This window comes from Pyxicephalus adspersus, chromosome 9 (genome assembly GCF_032062135.1).
Source record: "Pyxicephalus adspersus chromosome 9, UCB_Pads_2.0, whole genome shotgun sequence".
Classification (NCBI taxonomy): Eukaryota; Metazoa; Chordata; class Amphibia; order Anura; family Pyxicephalidae; genus Pyxicephalus; species Pyxicephalus adspersus.
This window is the reverse complement of record NC_092866.1, coordinates 64,543,893-64,553,430: the sequence shown is the minus strand read 5'-3', so window position 1 is coordinate 64,553,430 and position 9,538 is coordinate 64,543,893.

Below are 9,538 nucleotides of genomic sequence, written 5' to 3'. Positions count from 1 at the left end.
GAGATCTCTGGCTGAAATGCACAATGCCATAATTTACCACCAAGTGCGTCATTACAGAACTGACCACCAACTTGTACGGTTCTATTTCCTGATCCGTGTTTCTTCGGAGTACATAGAGAACGTGCTGGCCAACTTCCAACATGGACCTTAGCCCGACATTGTCATCATCACCTCGTGTATATAGGATTATAGCAGGTATTATGGTGAGCAATCAGTCACTGCAAATGTACAAAACCAACATGGACCACCTGTTTATTCGGCTAACCGAGGTGCTGAGGTGCCCCAAATGTCTGTTGATATGCAACACGTCCATGTATGTTGGATTCAAAGCTGGTGAAGTGCTAGAGTACCACATTCCTAATGTGCGCTGGGACATCATAGAAGGGAATTTCTACAGCACACACACATACCACGCATATTTACACCAATTGGATGTGATTGACTTGCACTTCCACTTACGCTTCAAGGTGCGCTCCAGGGTTAAAGATGCCACCCACTCGAATGAGCTGGCTCATCGGAAGTATACCTGCATACTGATGGCTCATATTGATTAGGCCTGGGGCGTGCAGCAGGAACAGCAGGAAGAGGAGGCAGTGGGCTCTGAGACGGAGCATGGACAGCATTGGTAACTGGCATCTAGAGTTGGGTACTGGGCAGGCAGCAGTAACAGCATGAGGAGGAAGCGGTGGGCCCTGAGACGGAGCAAGGAGGGCATTAGAAGTTGAGGCCATCACCTATATGGACAGTGTCGAAGCTGTAGCTATTGGAGACATGAATGAATGAATGAATGAGATTACAATCTGTCCCTACCATGATTGGAATCTCGTTCATCCATTCATGTCTCCAATAGCTACAGCTTCGACACTGTCCATATAGGTGATGGCCTCAACCTCTAATGCCGTCCTTGCTCCTTCTGAGGGCCCACCGCCACCTCCTCATGCTGTAACTTATGCCGCCTGCCCAGTTCCCAACTCTGGATGCCAGTTACAAATGCGGTCCCCACTCCATCTCAGTGCCCACAGCCTCCTACTTGTGCTGCTGCCACCTGTCACTTGTAACGTATAACAGAGCTGTGTAGCTGGCTAATTTTTGGACTGAAAGACCACTCTGAGAGACCTCTGCCTGTACTCTGAAGTCTGTGTATGGCTTGTAATGGAGCAGTGAAACCTGGTGGCTAATTTTTAGACCAGAGGAACACCCTCATGTCCCTTTCTGCCTCTACTCGGAGACCGTGTAAAATCCAGCATGTTCCCTTGGCCGCCCCAAAAAATGGCCTAGCCAGCAACAGCAAAAAGTCTTCCTTAATTTTTTTTTCACTTGTACAGTTTTGTGCAGAGCTGGGGGAGTCTTGACATGTCTTTTTAAATGTATTTATAGGCTGTAGAAGCTCTCCACCAACCCGAATACCAACCCAAGTTTTCCCCACATTGACTTTAATGGAGTTCATATTCGATGTTCGATAACCCGAAGGCAGGGTAAAATAAATACAGATATTTAATTTCGATACCACTTGCAATCTATAAAAATAAATATAAAAATTTCTGTATTTCTGTAAAAATATTACAGTTAATTAATTCTACCACTTGCAATTTATCAAAATGAAGTGAAAAATTTCTGTAAAAAAAATACAGAATTTTCATTTTGATACCACCTGCTATCTATCAAAATAAATATAAAAAATTTCTGTATTTCGGTAAAAAAAAAATACAGATATTAAATTTTGATACCACTTGCAATCTATCAAATAAATCTAAAAATTTCTGTAAAAATAATACAGATATTTAATTCCGATACCACTTGCAATCTATCAAAATGAACAGAACAATTTCTGTATTTATGTAAAAAAAATACAGATATTTATTTTTGATACCACTTGCTATCTATCTAAACGGACAGAAAAATGTATGTATTTCTCTACTAAAAATACCAATATTTAATTATGAATCAAAGCTCCATTACAAGTGATATAGGCTTCAAAGTAAGCAGAGGGCCCTGAGGGAGATGCTTGTTAAAAAAAATTAGCCAGTTACACAGTTACATTGCAAGTTATTGACCTCAGAGACAGAGTAGAGGGCCACCAGGGGGAGGAGTAGAAGGAGATGCCGAAGGCTGTGAAAGTGCTCTTCCCATCAAGGTGTCAGCAGGCCCTGCAGCAGTGGACGACTAATCAGTACACTCTGCTGAGGGGGTGTTGAAGTCATTGCCGATCCAAGCCTTATTAATTTTAATAAAAGTGACTCGGTCAACATTTTCTGCGGGGAGCCGAATGCCATTGTCACTCACTACGCCCCAAGCTGCACTGAACGCTCTTTCAGATAACACATTTGTGGCTGGCCAGGAAAGGATCTGAATGCCATGTTCTGCTAGCTCTGGGCACTGCTCAAGCTTGGATATCCAGTAGCCCAGTGGGTCCTGGCTTTGCAGATTGCAGATGTCCCATGCAGAGCTAGGTATTCCTGCACCATGACTGAGTACCACTGCTCAGTATCATTGTCAATTGCTGCAGGACTGGCAGCTTGCTTCTACTGAAAAAAAGCCTGCATACTTTGGTTTAGACGACCTCTGCCGCCCATGCCGACCTCTACCGCTGCTTAAAGCAGTTGTTTGGCTCCTATGGCTGCTGGAACTGCCATAGGGATCCCTGCTGCTGCTGCTGGCAGTCGGAAAGGCTGAGCACAAGTCCCTTACAAGCGCTTCTTGGTAGAGCTGCATTTTATGTCCCATGTATTGGGGCAAGATTAGTTGTTGTATCTCAGGCTTGTAACGTGGATCCAGTAACGTAGGAATCCAATAGTCGTCAGTCTTAGTTTTTATGTGTTGAATGCGTGTATCTTTGACTTTGCACTTTTGCATGAAGGCTGTCATGTGGCTTAAACTACCCACAGCTGAGGTAATTCTGTACCCACCCTCCTTTGGGTCGAACAGAGCACAGGGTCCTCGTCCACCTGGTCTTGCCTTCCACGGAACATGGGGCATTGTGTTTGGGTGGATGGATGCTCTAGTACCCTCAACATCCTCATCTGCCCCTTCCTCACCATGCCTGCCTGCAATGTCCACCTCATCCTCTTCCACCTCCTCTTCCTGGATTTGAGGTGCACTATGTCTAGTAGGCACGCATGTCCAAGATGATGTTTGAAACGTCTCTTGATGCAGCGTCCGCTCTCTGACACAGGCCTGATCTCTGTTGATCATCCTGGTCGCCTCTTCGAAAGGTGACAATACAGTGCACAAGTCCTAAATTTGCAGCCACTCCACAGGGCTGAAGAAAGGTAGTGTAGGTATACGTCTCAAACGAACAGACTCTGCCACGTAATCCACCACAGATTTCTGTTGATCAGCCAGCCGCTGCAGCATGTAAAAGGTGGAACTCCAACGTGTGGCCACATCACAAATTAACCGGCACACTGGCAGGTTGAGATTTCGCTATAAATCCACGAATCTGGCTACGGCTGTGTACGACCGGCAGGAATGACAACTTTCTGGCCTTCAGCAACAGTGGCTGGAGGCCTGGGTAATTCCTAAGGAAGGGCTGTACTATCAGGTTCATGACATGAGCCAGGCAAGGTACGTGTATGAGTTTCCCAGAACGCAGGGCTGCCAGAAGATTGGCCCCGTTGTCACACACGACCATGCCTGGCTGAAGTCTGTTGGGAGTTAGCCATATGTCCTCCTGCTCCCACAAGGCACTTAGAATGGCTGCGCCCATGTGGCAGAGGGAATGCAGGCTTCGCAACCCCAGGACTGCGTGGCAACGTCGGAATTGTGCACCGAAATAGCAAACTGCAGGTTCTTGCTGGCGGTGAACAGATGCTGCCGAATAGGAGGTGCTGGGTCTCCACGGCAACGTGTCAATGGAAGAAGAGGTTGAGGCACAAGAGTCAAAGGAGGAGGTGGAAGTGGAGGTTGAGGAGGAAATTCCATGGTGATGTGCTCTGGGCGAAGGTAGGTATGCAGGCCTTGCTGCAGCTGCATCTTCCCCTGTTGCCACCAGAGTTACCCAGTGAGCTGTATAGGAAATATATCTTCCCACTCCATGCTTGCTCGACCAAACAATGCAAAGCAGAAACACATTTTTCTGCAAAATACTGTCGCTTAGGCATAACGTACTGTGGGTTTCTGCAGAGAAATGCGTAACGGAACACATTGGAGTCCACCAGCCGGTAGGGGGGGGGGAGCTCTAACGCTATCAGCTGTGCAATTGTCGCATTCATTAGCTTTGTTTTGGGGTCATTTGGGCCATATTTCGTCTTGCGCTCCAGCATCTGGGGGATGGAAGGTTGGATGCTGCTAATGCTAACCACAGAAAGATTGGACGGTGGGGTAGAAGTTGTGGGGGATGGCAATGATGCCTGGTCTTGACTGCTAGCAATGCGACAAACAGCAGCTGATCTGCGATGGAGCTCCTGCTCACCGCTGGTGGAGCCTGAAAAAGGTAATGCTCAGCTACATGCCCGACTCAAATTGATGGCAGCAGCATGGGTAACTTTGGTGGCAGAAGGAGGAAAGGCATCGGAGGAACATCAAGCAGTTTGAGCTTGCTTCTTGGGCGGAGGTGGTCACACAGTGCTTTCACCAGATGTTCCCGCCAGGTTACTGGGTGATGGCTTTTTAAATGTGTGCTCATGCAACTTGTTCCAAGATTGTTTGTGTTTTTGTCATCACTATGGACATTAAAAAATGCCCACACCGGCGAACATCTAACTGGGCCGAAAGGTGGTCTGGAGCTGGTGCTCATGGTGGCGGTCCGCGGTTGTTGAGGCAAAGCTGTGGTGACAGGCAGCTTCCGACGATGGAAGACTATATGGGCCACCCCATAAAATGGCGTGAGCTATTCGACCAACACTACTTGCAGCAACAGCAAAACGACTTCCTTATTTTTTTTTTTACTTGTACAGTGTGCAGAGCTGGGAGAGTCTTGACATGTCTTTTTAAATGTATATTTAGGCTGTAGAAGCTCTCCATCGACCCGAATAACAACCCGAATTTTTCCACTATTGACTTTAATGGAGTTCGAATTCGATGTTCGATCAAACGAATAATTATGCATTATTTGACCGCATAGCGGTCGAATCGAATAGTGAGCTATTCGACCAACACTAGTAAAGACTCTTTTGTGTTGGCTGCTCATGTCTGTAATGAATTTGAATTTGAGCGTTGCCACTTTCTATACACACATGAGCAGTGGCTGCAGCTTGTCGCTGTCACCTCAGAGGATTTTCTCAATTAGAGAGACTAAATTGGATCCATGATCCCTCTCTCTCGCCTGTACTTGCTCCACTGGTAAGCTGCGGAGGCAGCCCCAATTGGAAGTGCAAATCTATTATAATGCATTTCCATTATAAAATAACTAGACCAATAAGGAAAAGCCACTATTCAAAATACCATAGAAGACCTACCCCAAGATTTTGTATCACAAATATTGTACACAAACCTATACAAAAAGCACACAGCTACCCCTGAAGAAGCCTATAAAGGGCAAAACGCGTCGGAAAAATAGAGGTGCTTGAAAAAACATCTCCCACTCATGCTTCTGGCACATACGGTTTGCAGGAAAAAAAAAATTATATGTAAAAGTTTGGATGCGGTTTAAACACTGTGTAGCTTATTGTTGTCTAGAAATAAGCGACTACATCTCAAGGTATGAGGTGATACAGAAATAAGTGTATATACAAGCAATTTTTATTTGTTGTATTACATGTTATAAACGTGAGGAATATCATGTTTTTGTTTGCCAAAAAAACCCTAAGAAGCAAGAAACTGTTTAATACAGAGTTCACCTGCCACTTAAAAAAATGTATGCATTCTGCTTAATGGGGAAGAAGAAAGAAAGGAAGAAAGGTCCATGCAATCCAATAACGAAGTGTTTCGCCGTTTGGCTTTTTTAGGGTTGGTAGAGACAAGGAACTATATAAAAAAAACTTTGGAAAATATGTATATCAAGTTTACGAATATTACCTAATAAATAACAAAATACTGCACTATTTACATATAACAATATCAACATTTTTTCTTTAAAATATAATAAATGAACACATATCAAATATAAGAGAGGGATCAGTACACTGACTAGTATCCAAAGAGTTGGTTGAAAGTCTTAGTCATTGTACTTTAACTGGGTAGGGTAGGTTATTCGTTGTTAAAGGAGTACTAAAAAGAATCACGTAAGACAACTATATTTTACGCAAGGATAATATATTCTATCTTACACATCACATCTCCTACTTAGGATTCCTCTACAAAAAGGTTCCCAAAAAGTAAGAGTTTTCCTGCAATGCATCTTGGCCCTGAAAATTAAATACCTCTTTCTGCAACCTTTAAACCTACAACCAAGTGAAGGAGAATTTCCCCTCCTCCTGTTTGGATGGACACTACAGCTTGCAGGGTGAGCCCTCATAAGCAAGGGAAACCCTCCTAAGACCTATTTGGGTCTCCCTACCTAATCCAATTAATACTAATATGCATCCTTTCTACCTTTGTAAACACATTCCAATGAACACTTTGTAGAAATTACTAGAATATGTGAGTTTTTCATGTGTTTGAATATTTTATTAATATTTTATTTCCTGTGTTCCTTTGTGCTTTAGATCAGTTATGGGGAAACAGACCCTTCTTTAAGGAACAGAGCTTTATTCCCCACTTTTTACAGCACTGTTCAAGATGATAAAATGATTTATGATGGCATATTAAAACTAATACAACACTTTGGATGGACTTGGGTTGGAATAATATCATCTGCAGATGAGAGCGGGGAGAGAGAATCAAATCTGTTAAATAGAATATTGTCAAATCTACAAATATGTGTGGCCTTCATAATAAGTACTGGTATTACTGCTACAACACCTGACATCCATAGTATGGAAAGGACTGATTACATCATTCAGTAATTATCTGTAAAAGTCATTGTACTCTGTGGAACATATCATAACGCAATATTCTGGCTAAGAAAATCACTTCGGGATGTAACATTAATCCTCCCTCCTCACTGGGCCACAAACATTGATGTTATTGAAAGGTTTCCCGATATTTTTAACTGTAGCTTATCCTTTAACATTTGGTCTGAGGCTGATGCAAAGTTTAAGAGTTTTGTTAATCATTTCCATCCAATGATCTTCCCAGAAGACAAATTGCTGGAAAATCTTTGGATGACAATACTTTTCTGTTCCTCCAGAGACAAAAGGAAAAATAATTTATATGAAAAGTCTTTTCAGATATCTCTTCACAATTGTACGGGTCTGGAACATTTACCAGACTATGGAGATTATTCATCTAACAGAACTACAGATCCTGTAAATCAGGCAGTTGAACTCATGGTCAATGGTCTCCATGTTGTACGCTCATCCCAAAATGGTTCCTATTCAAAAACTAAGGCACAAGAGGAAAGGAAATGTAGGTACAAAGTAAATAAAGAGTTAATATTTCTTAAATTATAGAAATAGAAAGTTATAGAAACAAGAGTCTCAAGACTTTGTTTTGTTGAAAACTTGTTGTTTGTTTTATTACTTTAAGTAACTGTTTACTTTAGAAAAACAAAGACAATTTCATGTCACAGCAGCAAGAACAAGAATGTACAGATAATTTACTAATATTAATTATAATAATAAAAATAATGTTATTATAAATTTTCTCATAATTTGGTAATTCACAGTAAACACGGGCCCATATCATTCACTTTGCTTTAGTGTAGAGACTATAGCCCTGCTTCACCAAGCAAAGTCGGAGGCTCACTCGTGCATTCGTATTCGCGATCCAAAATCGGAGGCCTTCAATCAATTCATCAACTAAATTTCAGGCGCTGGTGTATTCGCGCAAAAGTTAGTAACAGAAATGATCTCACTGCTGGAGCCACGCATCCCCGGCAGTTTTACACTGGCGAGCTTGCATTAAAAGTCACTGCTCCCCTAAAAAAGCATTCTTTCTAATAGCACACATATTACTCTTAGACTTAAAAAAAAAATGTTTGTGCTGTTCAAATGTTTAAAACATCTATATGTGCTAAGAAAAAAGCATATTTTAAAATGACTTATTTCTTTCCTGTTTGGCAAGAGTTACCTGAGTTCAGCTCCTCTACATAGGCGCGTATCTAAACGCTTACGATGCCTGATCGGAGGAGCCGCCTGGGGGTAAATGTTGCGACTTTACGTGGGCGAAGCCTCGGCTTTGCCATTGGACTAGATTTTCACACAAAAGTCACAAGCACACACACACACACTTTCTTTTGTTTCCTTCTTATGTAATATATATATATTCGCAATATACACAAATAGAAAATACTTTTAACTTTAAATCCCCCCCAACACTTTATTTTTATTTTTTTTAATTAATAGAATATCTGTTTACTGGTGTACAAATCTAAAGGATCATATCAATCAATGATAATGAAATGTCCAATTGCAAAAAAAACAAACAGCCAGTTTTGACAGACTGCGCAAGTGCTAATTGCAAGTAAATTTCTATCACCTGTGCGCTTAAATTTGAGCATATATAAGGGTGTGGGTTAACTTGCTTTTTCCTTTTTGTCTTGTTTTTTTCTTGGAGGGGCTGTTGTTTTGTGTGTTTTCCTAATTAACTATATTGCTGCATTTGATACTTTGCTTACCCTTTGGCACAATAGCTTTTTTTTATTTTTTACTTTGAATGTTTTAATGTCCATTTTGCAATTTTGAACTCAATGTTAATGCTATGTTATTTTTGAACTATTTTGGCTTTACATGTAAGTGTGGGTTTACATGTGTTTTGTTTGTACATTTTAATTTTTTTGTCATTTAGTGTAAATTTAGTGATGTGATTTAGTGATGTTTTGATGTGTTTTTATATTTTATTGTGACCTTTTAGCAAATGTTTCTTTTGAATAAAGTTGTTTGTAAAATGTTGTTGTTTGTTTTTTGGGGGTTTGTTATGTGATCTCCTTTCCAATCTTCCAGGACACACAGTTTAAAAGATGATTTTGATTCTTTTTAAGCTATTCCTTTCTCTGAATTATTTGTAAGGCTAAAAACAGCACAATTGTCTTGTTAAAACTCAGTTGTTTGATGCGCATAGTTGTGCGCCAAACTTCAGAAGCGTGTAGCTCATAGCTGTGCGCCACAGCGGACCCGCTACGTGCACCTGAACTGTTTTAACAGTTGAAAAATGCATCGTTTCTTTTGCACAGTCCTCATGAAGGTAGGTTTGTATTTTTTTGTGTATACTGCTTGTTTTGCTTCATATGCACTCATGTATGTATAGACATGAGTGCACATAAGCCCAAACCTGTATGTATGCATTTATATGTGTGTACATATACATAGAAAAGAGAAATTAGAAGATTGCTTCTGGTTAAAAGGAATCCACCTTTATGTGCTTCCACTACCAAGCTGAGGTGAGTAAGTCAATTATATATAGTGGGGCAATATCTAAAATGCCATTTAAACCTGCAAAAACACCCTGAAGGAATGGAAAAGCAGGAAAATGTTTGGAACAAAGTGGATTTGGCCCTGGAACTTTCATATATTAGTACTATTTGTTTTGTGGAAACACCTAAATAATGCATACACTCCAC